The sequence below is a fragment of the Podarcis filfolensis genome (genome assembly GCF_964270895.1).
Source record: "Podarcis filfolensis genome assembly, chromosome: 11".
NCBI classification, from domain to species: domain Eukaryota; kingdom Metazoa; phylum Chordata; class Lepidosauria; order Squamata; family Lacertidae; genus Podarcis; species Podarcis filfolensis.
This window is the reverse complement of record NC_139613.1, coordinates 27,760,032-27,776,845: the sequence shown is the minus strand read 5'-3', so window position 1 is coordinate 27,776,845 and position 16,814 is coordinate 27,760,032. Positions and strand designations below refer to the sequence as shown.

General features: G+C 41.0%; 1 long non-coding RNA gene across 5 annotated transcripts in view; it reads left to right on the top strand.

Moving 5' to 3' along the window:
* The window catches only part of LOC310744691, a 143,071-nt gene that overhangs the window by 100,987 nt on the left and 25,270 nt on the right, over positions 1–16,814 (top strand). The window lies entirely within an intron of this gene.

The window sequence follows — 16,814 nt, the reverse complement described above, 5'->3', positions numbered from 1 at the left end:
GGCCCTGACTCTGGAGGGCCACAAGTGTAATTCAGCTAAGGGACAGTATATGTGTATATGTAAAAGAGCATCATGTATATATTAAAGATACCCTGGAACTCTCTTTGCTTTAAGTTATTCAGATGCAAATTTTTGGGCATTGTGTACAGCCAAAAGCTATTGACAGATACATCCTTCAGAACAGCTCCATTGGAAGTGTCAAAGCTCCTAACTGGTACTTCACAGCACCAGATTGGAATCATGGAAATAGGTTTTCAAAATATTAGGTACAATGTGGTGGTGCCATGGAGGTACCATTAGCAACATGTTACAATGTCCTTGAGGCAAATACTCAGAAGGTGCTGAAGTCTTTTCAAACACAACCAGAGTTCTAGGTGCCAGCACCATACAAACTACAATCCTTTTTAGGAATATGATTCAACGTGGCATAAGGTTATTTGACAAGGAGGCTGCCATTGTGTCTTTAACTAGCACAAAGTACAGTCAAGATTAGCTACCCTAGAGAAGTGATGGTTTCATGAGAACCACACCCCCAAAGTTGCCTATTTAGCAACTGTAATAGGACTTTTGCAGTTTCATAAAGTACCTTGATAACTGGAAAGTGCCAGTTAATGGCAGAATGTTCCAACTATGAATTTCACAGAGATTAATCTACCCCTTTAGAATCCTAAGAAGCCAATCAAGTGGCCGCCCCAGTCTTAGATGTTTTACAATCTCTGTGGGCACAAAGCTCAAACGGAAACTACCGTTCAAAGTCTAAACTGTCATCTTCATCTTCTTCCAGCATAAAAATACAAATTTTTCACCATATAAAGATTTTTTATAATAGCAATAAAGCAACTCTAGAGAACATGGTTGTCTTGAGATAGTTTAACTGTGCCTGGTACCTCATAACACCCTGGGGATGTGGCCGCCTCATAATAATCACTTTCTTTAGCATGCCTTGCTCAATTAAGGAATGGAGCTAAAAGGTCAGTGCAGGATAAAAATGTAAATCTGAAAAGTTTTCATCTTGACCCTAACTCCTTGTCATAAAACCTAAATAATATTCTGCTGCAATAATAGCGTTCTGAATCTCCACCCTGATATGTTAAGCTGGCAGGAACCAGGATATGTTTTGCAGACTAGCACACTATCTTGAGCAATTAATTCAAAATAGATCATTTGCTTGCTTGTTGGGTGAGGAGATGGGCTAAATCACAGCTGTTCTGCATGCCAACAAAGGGATATTTATCTCTTCTCGTAGCAACTCTAGTCAGAAGCAGGTTTTTACTATTAACATAGAATTGGTTTCTGTCAAGAGCTATCTCCCCTCTCTTGCTGCCCCCAATGGCCAAGGCTAGGCATACAATGCATTAGAAAAGCTAATATTTTGCATTAAGGCTGCGCCTACATAGGACCAATCAATCCAGATTTAGAAAAATAATGACCTGTGTTTTAAGCTAGTGATGTGTACACAACCATAGTTTCAATGGTTTCAACACTAAGCCTGCTGCAGTTATGGAATCATGGGATACATGCAACCCATTATCCACTGTGATTTACTAAGAGGGTTCCTTTGAAGAGTCCATCCATACATCAAGTAGGGGCAGTGGGGCACACAGGGACACTTTCTTTTTGCTGCCCTACCACTTTCTTTTGGCTGCCTTGCCAAAATTCTTTTGTAAGTTTTAAACATTTGGACATAGAGTTGAAGTGAAGAGGGAAGCAGAGAGAATCCCTAGGGACCAAGTTATATGTTCATCTTACTCCTCCTGATCTCTCTCTTTCTCTCTCCCCACTACCTTACTACCCCATCCTATTTTCCTCAAAGAGAAGGAAGTTTCCCTGCTTATATGCTGCTACCTTCTCAGGAAGCCTCTGTGAAGGGAATGCAGAATCCTCTTATGAATCCCTTGTTGGAGAAAGGGTAGATGCCCTCCCCAAAGTCCACATTTTCAGTGAAAGGCCTGTTTAGTTCAGCTTCTAGTTGCTTTTCATTGGGTTCAAATTTTAAGCATAGGCCTTAATACATTTTAATCCTGACTGTGCATTTTTCTATTGTATCTCATCTCTGCTCCTAGAGCTAGGACTTGGATGTCCAAATAAAACTGGAAAATTCAGCTGTAGAACAGGTTTCCACTGTTTGGTTTGTAATCATAGAAAGACAGGATATAACTATAATAATCTATATGTATTAAAATGTGTTTGTGGGTGGAGAATGAACCTGTACAGCAGGGTACCCTCCAGATGTTGTTGGGACACCAATTTTCAGCTCTACTGGGCTGTAAATTATAGGTTATTCTGGAAAGGAGGAAAAAACTCAGTCTTTTACATGGAAGACGCTTGATGCATATGGGGGCTGGGAAACATGGCCTGTTGCATTCCTAAATGCCAGCTCAATAATCAAGAAATGACAGTCCCGGAAACATACCAGAACTGCTTTATTTCCTCACCACAAAGCAAATACATCTATATATCACCTATATTGCCTCCAAGAAGAAGAAGAGTGAGAAATTCAAGCACACATCAGCAGGATCGCTGCTCTGGAGGCAGAGGTGGAGCTCGCTGCTCCGGCACCTTAGGGGGGGGGTGCCACCTGCGGCGAGCATCCGGGGGGGGGGGCAGCAGTCATCCCTCTCAAGGATGACACCTGGGGCAGGCCACACCCACTGCACCTCCTTCCTTCGTTAGTGTCTGGAGGGGCAGGCTTGTCTTGGACTTTGTTGAGTGGGAATGGACCTCCTGGTTATGGAGGGTGATGTGGAGCTCCTCATCAAAGTGCCTGGTTGGGTTAACCAGTGTCTACATCCACCTTGCCCCTGACAGTAGGCCCAAAAGCCCCACTGTTTCCACCATGGCCCCCTACTCGAGGACCCCAGCCGGTGCAGCATTTGGCTGAGCTGGCTTAGCAACAGGCATTATGTGTATTTTAATGAAGTGAATAGAGTGAAAGATTATGAGTCGGGGGGGGGGCTTGGAGAACATGTGTATGCAGGGGTGAAGTGGGGGAGAGGGTTGCTGGAACCCCGGGTGCACAATTTTTAGGGCCGCCCCCCCCCCGGAATTTCTGTCCCACGCTGCCTGCTGCTCTGACCATAGTTCCTTACCATGTGACAGGAAAGTAGTTGTTATATTGGCAGCTTGCCCATCAAAATGGCCTTTTATTTTTACTGTTGGTGATGTGAAATTTCTTCCTCACAACTAAGTGCACTTGTTCCAATAGTGCATGCCATGCGTCCCTTTCTGGATGCTGTTACTGATATCATTTGAGAGAGCAAGGAAATCCCACAGCACCACTTAAAAGCCCTTTAAATGTTAAAATGTTTTATATCCTGAGAGGCTGATCTGGTGAACTTTTCATTTTATTTTTGCATTTTTAAAATATGGTAAGTTTTGGTGTTCCTTAAATATGAATCTTCATAGTGGCTAGAAGACTGAGCAGGAAAGCAGAAAGCTCCCAGTTTGAATCTCTTCTCTACCATGAATTCACTTGGTAGCCTTAGGCAATCTTCTTAACTTCTGCTCTCATCTGCAAAATGAGGGTAATACCATGCATTTAGCTTACAAGGCTCTTGTAATAATTACAAGCTATTGTATGTGAAATGCTTTGAATTGTTATACAGTTGCTAAGTATTTGTTGTTGTTTATATCTGATAGATTTAAAAAATAGGCTACATTTCACAATGACTTGATACTTTCTGAAGTCTCACACCACTGGTATTATCTTAGGGTTGGTAATAGCATAGCACTAAAAGTAAAATCAAGATTATTGTTTTTAATTGTCTGGTAAGGGCTTCAATTTATTTCAGAGTACAGTAATGCACTAGATTATTTCCTGCACATTTGATACTCCGGCTCTAGAACAGAAAGCAAATACTGCTTTCCTTTCCCATTAGAATACAAAATATCATAATGGCATCCTGATTTTGGCAGCTATTAATCTTAGCACTCCCTCAAGTCAATGAAAATGCAACTTTATGTGGTGCACAATGACATTAAAGGCATACCTGTAATGTGCCTGTTTTGACAGAAGAGATAGAGATTTAAACAGGAGTTTCTGCTCTGGATCTGTTCTGTGGCATAAATGATGGATGCAGGAAAATAATACATATTTTCATTGCTTTCAAGTAATAGAATCTTCATTCTATTCATGGCCCTGGCAAATAGGAATGAAAGTGTGATTTCTGTCATGGAAACAGTTGCATGTCTTTCATTCTCTCACTGCAGAAAGAAAAAAAAAGGGGGGGAGAGATATTGTGTTGAGAAAAATAATCTGATTGATATCAATTTAGATCTACTCCTGAGTACTTCGATAATTGTTTTCCTGTGGCATCAAGACTTGCTCAGGGTGTGTTCCACCTACAAAAGGGGCTACGGTACAAAGTGCCATTTAAGTAGCTCTGGCTGTCCAGAGCTTTTGGAGCTTGAGTTCTTTCTCCCACTGTCCTCATACTGTTTGGCAAACCACTTTTGAAACTGAGGAGATTCTCAAAAGCAGCATATTATCCTTTCTGCTGTTGAAATATCCCACTCAGAATAGCACTTGGGAGTACATCTTCATTTAGTCAAAGAAGTGATGTTACATTCTTGAGAATAATCTTTTGGAGAATATTCTCGATTAATGAGATGTGTACATTTAAAGCAGCTGTGTAGACGACACAGAATTTACAGTTTGCAGAGAATATTCTCATCTCACATCACTAGGTAGGATTCAGTGTCAGTAATCTCAGTCTGAACTGGAACCAATACATTGATTATTGAAAACATGTTTTTACATGATACTGACAGGATTGTAGTTTTTTTCATAACCTCTCTATTGCAGAAACATTTCCATTAATAGAAATATATTTTGTACTTGGCAGGTCTCTCTCACATAAGCACGTGCCACTTGCCCTGCAGGCTCTTTCAGCTGCAGAAGCTCAGCACTGCATCTGAAATGTCAGTCTTTTTAGAAAAAGAAGTATGTTGTCTGTTGAAGCTTGACTATGGAATTCAGAAGTTGGTAACTTGACGAGTTTATTAATAAGGTTTTATACAGATCTCTGGTAGAGCTCTTCATGCAGTCGTGCACCAGGGTTTCTCTTACTCCAAGGGCAAAGAAGGAAGGTGTGTGTGTATGTGTGTGAGGGGGTTATCCTTAAAGGAGGGATAGCTAACCTGTGGCCCTCTGGGTTTTACTGGATTATAACTACCCTCATTGATCATTTGAGAAGTAGAATCCAACAGTACACAGCTAATTCACAGAGCCTAAATATAACACAGCTGATTTGCAATCAGGAAAGGGGCAGCTTGTTGCTGGTGATGCATGATATTCTTTGTTTTTTGAGCTTGAAATGCCTCCTGTATCTGGAGTCCATGGTGAAGGGCTTTGGGTCTGATCCAGCAGGGCCCTTGTGTTCTTTAAAGTCTGAAATCAAGCTGAAAGCAGATTCTTGAAGAGAAAAGTTGAATCTACCCGACATTTGACGTAATGTTGTCACAAACTCATTTTTAAAATTACGGGAAATCATTTCAAGGATAATGGAAGCAGTGTATTGTTAATTAGAATAACTTCTAATGGTGCAGGCTGCATAATGGGAGAAGGGCAGATGCTGCTATAGGGGGAAAAAAAAACAAATTTGAATGCATGCTCCTCAAACAAACCCTGTTGGCAAAGGTACCATTAATGTTGGGGGGAAATGTGTGTAGAAAACAGGGAGTAAGGCTGCTTAGCCTTTCTCCTTCACTGATTCTACCTTGCAAATGCAAATTATCTCCTACATCCTGCTTATTTGGTTTAGGTTCAAAACCACTGGGACAATTGCTTTGTAACTTGCAATTCCTCTCTTTATCCTCTTTGGTGTCTTTATGCGGGCTGCGGGGGAGGGGGGGTCTGAATTGTTGCAGTTTACTAACATTACATGCACTTATTGGAACCTAGGTGCTTGAGAACAAAGCACTGAATGTAAATGAAATACCACATTAAAAGCGGTTTGTTTGTTTTGTTTGGAAGGCCTGCTTTTAGAAATCAGGGGCGTAATGTGAAGTGTGGGGCCTCATTAGAACAGCCATTCCTGGAATCCCAGCAAAACACTTCACAATTCACACAGTTTTGTTTCTCTGCAACTAATTATTTTTATGTTCCGGTAATGCCCTGGGCCTTCAGAAGAGCTGATTTTACCTCTTTCCATTTAGCGTAGGCCACAAATGCTTAGAATAGAGAGGTGAGTGCCTTTTCCTGCTCTTTGGCTCCAGCCAATTTTATGTTATAAACAAGATCAATTAGACTGGTGTTTGTCCTGACTGTTTCTCCTTCCTTTCCTTTCTGGCTGTTCAACCTGAATACCTTCTCCAAAGTACTCCCTCCTCCCTGCCCTTATCTACAATATTTTGTTAAATGTCATAATAAATTGATTGTGGGAGCCTTAAAGAGAAAGGGAGAATAGCGAGCGACCATGTAGGGCAGATTAAGAATAGAAACCAGAGCATGAAGAGATACTTCAAGCTTTTGCATTTCCCCCTGATGAGGCATTCCCTATTTATTAAAAATAAATTAATGCACTGCTTACGTTGGCCATTTTTCTGGCTATATCTATTTTCACCATTAATTAATGGAGAAATGAAAGATTGTGCACAGTAAGCCTTAAACAATATGAATGAATGAATGGGAGAGCTGGGTGAATAGATCTCCTCCTTCCTCTCCTTTTAGAAGTACTGTATAAGGGCAGTGAGGCTTGCTGCATAAATAAGCACAACAGTTCTGCCTCTTTCTTTTTACTTTTTATTCTTTCCAATACTACTAGTCACACACAGCAGACAACAAGAATCAGAGCTCTGGAGTACTGGGCAGAATCTGGATCAGGTTAAGAAAAGTTGAGAACCTTTAATACAGGGATAGCCAACGTACAGTGGTAGCCACTCCAACTCCCATTTGCCTCAGCCAGCATGGCTTGTCATCAGGGGTGATGGGAGCTATAGCCCATCAATATATAGAGGGCACCATTAACCATTAAACTAATAATATGAATATACAGATGACCCATCCACCAACATCCATATCACCAAAAAAGGCCTTGGTGAATAGGTGCATCTTGAGTTGACAAGAAAGACTCAGTAATGAGACTGATTGACATACCTCCAAAGAGGGGGCCTTCTTTGTGGCAGCACTACAGATCCCATATTGAGTCAGTGCCTGATTGGTCATACCCATTGGCAGGATGGCAAGAAGGGTGTCCCCTGCAGATTGCAAAGTCTGGGCAGACAGATAAAAGGAGAGGTTCTCCTTTAAGTATTTGAGGCTCCCACAGTTGAGCGATTTCCTATGTCAGCATTAGGCTTTTGAATAGGGCATAGTAGCATATAGACAGCCAGTGCAGATCCTGGAGAATTAGCATTTTTGTCTCTAGTTTGATACATAGTTCAGCACTCCAGCATTCACATTCTGCACTAGCTGCAAACTTGCAGACAGTTTTCAAGGGAAGCCCCACTCTCTCAAGCTCTCGTCTTGAATACGCATATATTTTTTCCAAACTGAAAGGAGGACATAATGTAACATTATTTTAATACTTTGTTATTTTATTTTATTTTAAAATTATATCCCACTCATCTGCCCCTGCTCACAGTACCTTTAGGGTGGCTAACAATAATAGTAAAACCACTAACAACATAAGTACCGGTAGATCCCTGGTGGCCCATATAGCCCAGTAATCTGTTCTTGCAGTGGCTAACCAGCTGCCTATGGGAAGCCCAAAAATAGTTCCTTGGTGCAGCAACACTCTCCCCACTTGAGCCCCCCAACTACAGTGGTACCTCAGGTTACAGGCGCTTCAGGTTACAGACTCCACTAACCCAGAAATAGTATCTCGGGTTAAGAACTTTGCTTCAGGATGAGAACAGAAATCATGCTCCGGCGGCGCAGCAGCAGTGGGAAGCCCCATTAGCTAAAGTGGTGCTTCAGGTTAAGAACAGTTTCAGGTTAAGAACAGACCTCCGGAACGAATTAAGTTCTTAACCCAAGGTACCACTGTACTGATATATAGATATATAGATATAAAGATATAGATATAGATGTGTGTGTGTGTGTGTGTGTGTGTGTGTGTGTATGTTCAAAGAGATCAAAGGTTGGGTTTGGGGGCAGGTTCATGTCACAGTAGCATCTAATCTAAACATTTGTAAATAACTATTCGAACCAAACATTCTCACGTGTATGCACACTGACATTTCAAGGTGCACAAGTCTGTGTAGACAGAAAACTCCTACCTCATATCTCTTAAAACCCTCAGAACCAGATATTCCATATGATCTCTGGGCAACTGCAGTTTCTGTATTCAAGGATATGTTACTAAAAACAAGCCTGATCAACACAGTCTGCAAAACTGAGCTGAGCTGAGCACAACAGCAGCTAACTAAGTCCATCTTGATTCCTATTGTACCCATCAATGTTGAAAGGACAGCGTTGATGCAGGCTTTTGGGAGGGAGCTGCTGGGGAAGGAGATGCAGCTGCAGAAAGCAATCCTGAAGTTCTTGTGGATCTTGGCTAGGGCAAGGGAGAGAAACCAGCCACCCCAAGACAAATGAATAGCCCACCAAGTATTCTCTAATTAAACAATAATAATTCACAACCGTGGAGGAGAGTAAGAGATCGTGCTCCCACTTTGTTTTTAGGTACAGAAAATATGTTCTCAGTGTTTGAGGGTGCCTGTGGAGGGGTACCTGGGACAACCAGACTGAACTGCACACACAGGGTTTCTCCCCTCCCATGCAAGGGATAAATCTGTAAAAATGTGCAAGTGGAGCCACTGAAGGAAATCTGCAGCAGCCCATCCCAGCCAGGCAAGATGAGTGGCAGAGAGAATGGAGGCTATTTGAATACTGATGTGGCCCTCAGTTTCTTCCATTTCCATTAATGACATGCTCATCAAGGGCAAACAATGGGACCGGCTGCCGGCGCCTGTCACACTGTGTGGGTGCTGGGAATGCCAGGCTGTCATCCCAGGGCTGCATTTAGAGACCTGCACGCTAATAAGAAGTGCTCTGTGCCATCAATGCAGACAGGTGCTTCCGAGGCTGGGACATGCTCCATTCCCTTCTCCCGTAACCCTCCTCTTCTGGCCCCCCTGTCAGACACCATGAAATGCACAAATTAACAGCCCCATCATGTTGGGCGGCTGCTGCTGATGGTGAAAGCAGAAAATCAAGTTGTCACCCAGGGTGCAGCTATAAAGCCACAGCCTCATTTCTCTCTGGGTGCCCTATAATAGCAAATGCCAGACAGCTGGATGGATGGGAAGCTTTAGATTAAGGCCCTGATGCATTCTGGCCAGAGAATTAGCACTGGTGTATTTCCACTTGGGTTATTTGTGCACAATGCAAACATCTGGGAAAAGCCCAGGCTTAAGGGCATATATATTACCTTGCTTCATCCTGTACACCGCAAGCGATGAATACAACCAAAGTATTAAGAAACCACAATAATTCCTTCCTCTAATCTACCCTCCACAACTCAAAAAATTCTCAACACTGACACTACTAGACTTATTTGTGACTTCATGGTACTGAGAGGGCTACTTTTCTGTTTACATGTGACAGATTGTGCCACAGTGCAAATTACTGAAGTTGATTACTTTGGTCACATTTCTAAACTCAATAGCTTCAGCAATCAATACAATCAATTGGGGAGGTGTTCCAATTTCTGACTCTTATCTTCAGGAAGGTAAGAAAGGAAAAGGCACCTTTCTGGGTATTCCCAGTTTATTGCTTTACAACACTACTTACCCTAATATTCAGAGGCAGAGTTTAATTTAAGTCAGCATTAATTAATATTTTGATATTGGAACATATTGTCAGTAGTAGGGCTCAGCTGTGGTACATCTGAAATTACAGTTAAAGTGGACTACCTTTGAGCATGTGCAGAATGTCCTTTCCTTCCTTCACCGTTGGGTGTCTATAACTAACTTCAGTTCCCAATCACTGCCACAGTATCAGGATTTGGCAACACCTGGACTTTTAATAAATCTTATTTTAGAAACTTATTTTAGATGGTGACAGCAGTCACGAAATTAAAAGACGCCTGCTCCTTGGGAGAAAGGCGATGGCAAACCTAGACAGCATCTTAAAAAGCAGAGACATCACCTTGCCAACAAAGCTCCGTATAGTTAAAGCCATGGTTTTCCCAGTAGTGATGTATGGAAGTGAGAGCTGGACCATCAAGAAGGCTGATCGCCGAAGAATTGATGCTTTTGAATTACGGTGCTAGAGGAGGCTCTTGAGAGTCCCATGGACTGCAGGAAGATCAAACGTATCCATTCTGAAGGAAATCAGCCCTGAGTGCTCACTGGAAGGACAGATCGTGAAGCTGAGGCTCCAATACTTTGGCCACCTCATGAGAAGAGAAGACTCCCTGGAAAAGACCCTGATGTTGGGAAAGATGGAGGGCACAAGAAGAAGGGGACAACAGAGGACAAGATGGTTGGACAGTGTTCTCGAAGCTACAAACATGAGGCTGACCAAGCTGAGGGAGGCAGTGGAAGACAGGAGTGCCTGGCGTGCTCTAGTCCATGGGGTCACGAAGAGTCGGTCATGACTAAATGACTAAACAACAACAATTTTTAGAAACTAAACAGTATGTCAGAGATAACACAGAGATAAAATCCAGACTATCAGAAGGTGGAATAAACAACATGGATGTACACTAAGTTCTACTGGTACACATAGATTGTCCAGGAACAGGCTCTTCAATAGATGCACATGCATGTGTATATTTCGCTTGTGGTTCATCCAAGCAACTTACTCCATTGTGAACTCATGAGCTAAGGTAACATTTCTTGAAAAATGTTGAGAGGATTAACTGCGACTAAGGTGAATAATCCATTCAGATGTAATGTTTTCACTTGTAGACATCTGTCGAACTTTATGTACAGGTTCAGACAACTAAACATTTTGGGACTAAGTGTTCTGTTTTGGTACTTTCAGTTCCTGCAGCAGCCACTCAAGAGATGAAGGTGGATTTAACCTATTGCAGCCTTCAAGGTTTTTTGGACCAGACAACTTGTGGATTTTGTGAATGCGTATATATAATCTTTCCAGGGATATAACAGACTGAATATATTTATATATACTCTGTCTTTCATGCAGACACACAGCATCACTTTAATACTCGTTGTGGGGTTTTAACTCATCCAGAGATGACAACTGATCTTAAGATCCCTCAGTTGGGTTCCTGGCTAAATTCAAAAGGCCATCATCACTTCATGGGAGAAAAAACGAGACACCTGCTCATATTATATACCTAACACAGACAATATATTTATCCACAGAACGGGGAGAGGCTTATTCATAAATGATGGTGACAACCACCTATAGCAGAAGTGTAAACATTTGCCCCAGATGCTGCTCCATGCCACTGATAAGTAATGGAGAGGCCTGAGCCCTTCAGACTCCAGAGACTTTAATGACATAATGGGCATAGAACTTCCACATAAAACAGGAAGAGCAACTAACGAAACTTACAACATAAAACCCCCCTCCTGTCATTTTTATAGTAATAGTAAAACACTTTATTGAATTTATGAGCTACATAATGACTATGAAGAATGTAACTTGAATTAGAACCAACTTGGAAGTATAATATTACTATAAACCTTTTTCTAATAGCCTGCTCCTTTATTATTTTCTTCCATTGCCTTTTAAAAAAAACCAAAAAACCCTAAAGGGACGTTTACTTTCTTCAAGATTCTCCCTGGAATCTAGTTCACAATCTTTCTATAAATTCTAGGCTTTTCGAAAGGCTAAGAGCAGCACACAGTAGCATCATTTCAAGTTAAATAAAGTTTTGTAAAATATACAATACCATTTAAACAAAAGAGATATAGGACGTTTCTTTCATCATATATCTGACATTTTCAGATAAGACATGCAACACAATTTCTGTTCTTTATTATTGTTTCCAGAGTGGTAGCCGTGTCAGTCTTTTGCACTGAAAAACAACAGTCTTGTGGCACCTTAAAGGTGAACAAGATAAACAAATCTATTATGGCATAAAGTTTTGTGGACTGGAATCTACTTCATCGGATGCATGAATTGTTAACTTGAGCTTCTTTTTTAATAATAATAATAATAATAATAATAATAATAATAATAATAATACACGAGGCTTCTTTTTTTGGGGGGGTATTTCTACCAGTCTTACATTATTTAAAGGTGTGTGCATATGAGTTAGAACAGAATCCAAGATAGGCTTGCTTTTTGTCCATCCATTTCTTGAGGTGTGATCTAAAACACTGTTGTTAAAAGCCTAGGGGCTATTTTATATCCAGAGCCATTATTTTTGTGGCCAAGTTTGTAAATGAGCAATTGCAAGGGTGGGAAATGTACATAACACACTGAGAGCAGGATGTTTTACTGTGTTTTCCAATTCCGCTTTACTTCTTTAGTCTCTTGCCGTCTCCAAGGGATTTTCTGAAGGGGCAATAAAATAAAATGGGTGAAACAAAGCCATAAGCCGGTTAAGTCTGAAAGACATGTCATCTCATCTAAAAAGAAGAAACGGACCATTTCCACACGTAGAGCTGACAGCAACGCCTGAGCTAGCAATAGTGCTATTCCATTTGATTTATAGAATAATGGGGTGACAAATGATGACAAAAATAAACTTTTACTGCACTGAACTGCTCCTTTATTTATGAAATTTGGCCAAGTAGTGAAATCTTTTATCTGCAAGTTGTAACATGGAGTGGAAACGAGCGATTATGGTGTGGTAATAGTAATCCAGTGATGGAGGCCGAGTCAGTTGGAAATGGATTGAAGTAAAATAACTACTGCACCATGATAAATGTGAACAGCGCTTTGCTGACAGATGATCTAACAGGTGTTCATAACAACTATATAAGAGGATTTATTTATGACCAGCCACAGCCGCAGCACTGTAAATCAGCTCCAGCAGCTGCACACCACTGAAACCAAGTCCCTGATGGAGGAACGGTGCAAGAACCCAAAGAACACAATTCACTCCAGAATCATAATCACCAAATAACACTTTTTAGGCAATTATACCATACTGCAGAAATCAGAATGACTTTCAATTATGCAAAGTTAAGCTGCCAACTAACTTTCTCAAAACAAACAAACAAGCAGTATATGGACTAGCATGACAATAGGGTGCTTTTAGGAGAGAACAGTCGAAAAGCAGAACTTGATGGGACTTTCACCATAGTAGGGTTTTGCAGTATATATGAATTTCTGACCCAGGAAAGCTGTACTAGAAGCCACCATATCATCTTATGGCAGGCACCACTGTTTTGAGAGTGAGAAGCTAAAGGCTTGTCTACTCCACTTTTCCAGAGCAAGGGCCAAACTGTGTCCAATTCTGGGCACCACAGTTTAGGAAGGATGTTAACAAGCTGGAACATGTGCAGAGAAGGGCAACCAAGATGATCAAAGGTCTGGAAACCAAGCCTTATGAGGAACGGTTGAAAGAGCTGGGTATGTTTATCCTGGAAAAGAGACTGAGACTGAGAGGAGATGTGATAGTCATCTTCAAATATCTTGAGGGCTGTCGCATGAAAGATGCAGTAAGCTTGTTTTCTCCTGCTTTTGAGGGTAGAACTCGAACCAATGACTTCAAGTTACAAGAAAGGAGATTCCGACTAAACATCAGGAAGAACTTTCTGGCAGTAAGAGCTGTTAGAAAGTAGAACGGACTCCCTCGGGAGGTTGTGGACTCTGGTTCCTTGGAAGTTTTTAAGCAGAGATTGGATCCCCTGTCATGGATGCTTTAGTTGAGATTCCTTTATTGCAGGGGGTTGGACTAGATTACCCTTGGAATCCTTTCCAACTCTACAATTGTATGATTAACTCTAACTTGCAATACGGAATCCACATTTAAGTTAATATAATGCTTTTAGCATCAGTACGTTTCAGCTGGTTTCTCAGAAGAGCGTTGTGATGCATCTCATCTTACGTAGGCAAGGCTGGATGAGGATCCACAAATTGATGCTCAATTAGCTAATCCAGTCATTTGCTCCAAGTTAGGATGGTTCAGCTCCACGTACCAACCAATGCATTTTAAACTATGTATACATCCTAGCATCAGTATGTTCTAGTTAATCACTAGGGCGTCAATATTTAATTGGTTATATAAATTGATTAAAAAAAATTAATCGGGCAAACTAAAGAAGTACTTATGCAGATAACAAGTACAAGCTGAAAAGAGGTTTTTGGTCACAGATTATTCAGAAATTGTCTATCCGCTTCCAAAATTGCAAGCTGTAAGTAGTGAACCAAGGTGCATGGTTCTTTTCCTTTTCAGCGTTACAACAATTTTGATTTCAAAACATCTAATTGAGATTTCATGTTTTAAATATTTTGAAAACAAGGTGATTGTCTCAAACACTCAAACACAAATATCTCAATTACTTCAGCACAAAGTACTTCTCTACACTAGCTTAGGGCTCTGAACAGAAATGCAAAAATTAATCACCAACATGGTCAAGTGTTTTTCCAGAATCATGCCAGCAGGTGGTTGAACTAGAGCAGGGATGAGGCATCTGTGATGCTCCCTCTGATCCTTATGTCAGCCTCAGCCAGCATGTCCACTGGTCAGGGATGATGGGTGTTGGAATCTAGCAACGTTTGGAGGTTTGCGTTCCTGTACTTAAAGAGTGAAAAATGCACACCAGCAAATCATCAGTCCACACTCTTCTGGGTATGTTCAAAATGTAGTGATTTGTTGGTTGATGAAAGATACTCATTCCAGATATATGGTCACATTTTCAGTACTTTAAAATAAAGGTCTCCAGAAGTTCACAGGTTTCTGCTTTTGTTAAAACCTGATATAAGGTTGCTTAGTCCCTCCCTAAATCTATCCTTCCTCTTTACTAGCCCTGTCCTTGAAGACTCCCTCCCCTGCCCACCAGTCACCAGTAATGTCAGATACATTACCTGTTTTACATCCTTTATGTCACGTCACTTCCTTCACCCCAAGTTACTTTCCCAATATAGGGCAAGTGATGATTCAGTTTGACTCCACTACATCCTCCAAACTGTTATTAAAGCTATTTCTGGTACCCTTGCCAGAAATGGATGGTCTTCCACTTTGTGTTCCTGTTGGATCACCACCCTTTTGCCACATCATGAAGTCCTTGATTATCCCCTGAAACTTTGGGCCACTGTAATAACTTTGCCTGGATGGCTCAGCAAAATGAAATTTCAAGTGCATCCTTCCAGCATAGCTCCATACCGAGGAGTATAGAAGTCTCCATAGAAACAGTGTTTTTATTGTTTTCACTATTCCTAAGACTCAGGGCCAAGTAACAATTTAAAAGAGAAGTCACAAGAAGGGACAGTGATAATAACAGACCCTACCCAGTTGTGATACAATTGGCCAGAGAAAATAACCTATTACTGGCCAATTAAATATTTAATAAACATTAGCTTGTTACTCAACTGGTAACAAGGTTCTTCACTAACAGGGAAGTTAATTACATATAGAAACCTTGTTAATGAAATAATGGGCTCAGGTAGAGTTCATAATAATTTATAGGATAATCCATTTCCTTGCCAGTGCATACATCCAAAGAGGATTGTTGGCAAGGTTTCATAGAATTGCTGTATAAATGAATTTTGGAGATCACCTCTGGTATTTTGAGGTATATGGAAGCACAGTACAAGCTGTGCTTGCTTATCCAGCTCACTTCCTCAACCTGGTGCCCTCCAGATGTCTTACACTGCAACTCTGATTAGTCCCAGCCATTGACCACATTGTCTGAGGCATTAGGAGGGCACCAGTTTGGAGAAGGCTGATCTAGTAAGACACTTTTTAATCATTCAGCATATCAGTCAACTCTTTCTTCAAAATGAAGTAAAGGTCCTAAATTCTAGTAACTCCATTTCAAGCTCTTCAGCATCAAACCTCATGATGATGAGCTGCCAAGATTCTGGTGCCTTAAAACTAGTTTTTCAATGGACATTTTACTATACTATAGAGAAGTGCTTCTGTCTCCTAAAACAAACACAACGTATGGAGAGGAAACAGTCCAGCAGCTGGTGGAGCTGGGCTTCTGAAAAAGCAATGAAGTGCTAAAAAGGGAAGATTTCAGAGCTGGACTAGCTGAGGAAGCTTTCACACTTTCAGAAAGACTCCAGCAAAATACCAGAGAGGGTTTAAAGGTAGGGCAGTCAACAGTTGGATGAAGCAACACGAAGAACAGATTAAATGTCTCCATACCTTTCCAAAGGAGTAACTGAAGTTTCCAAAAATAATGGATTGCCTTCTCCTGGTTGCCTTTTGACAGCCAGACTGCGTGTGCATGGGCTCAGCTTTCAATCTGCCCAATTCTCATCCATTGGCCTTTCTTTCTGTATCATCTGAAATGTGCTTGAGGAAGGGCCTTCTCAGTGGCCAAACCTAATCTTTGGAGCAGTTTACGAGAAAGCTTCATCTAGCCCTCTTGTTGACAGCCTTTCACACACAGGCGAAGGCTTTTTATTTAAACATTTGTCCTGCTGGGCTGACTTGCTTTGTTTTGCTGCTCTGCATTTTAATATGCATTTGTAAACTAGTTTTTGAAGTAGCTGCTGTTTTTGTCTGCTCTTATCTGATTTTCTTGTGGCTTACCTGTTTTTGTATATTAGTTATTTTTTATTGTAGATTTTATTGTTGACTTGCCCATTTTTTAAATATAAAAGTGAGGTGTAAATATAACAAGTATTAAATCAAGGCTTGGGGTACTTCAAGAGTGTGACTGCCTGCTTCTTTCCTGCAGCCTTATAGTAGCTAGAATGCTGTAGGGCAGAGAATCTCACTGATCTACATTGCATTTGTGGAGATAGTTTGTTTCCAATTTAGGAAACTCAG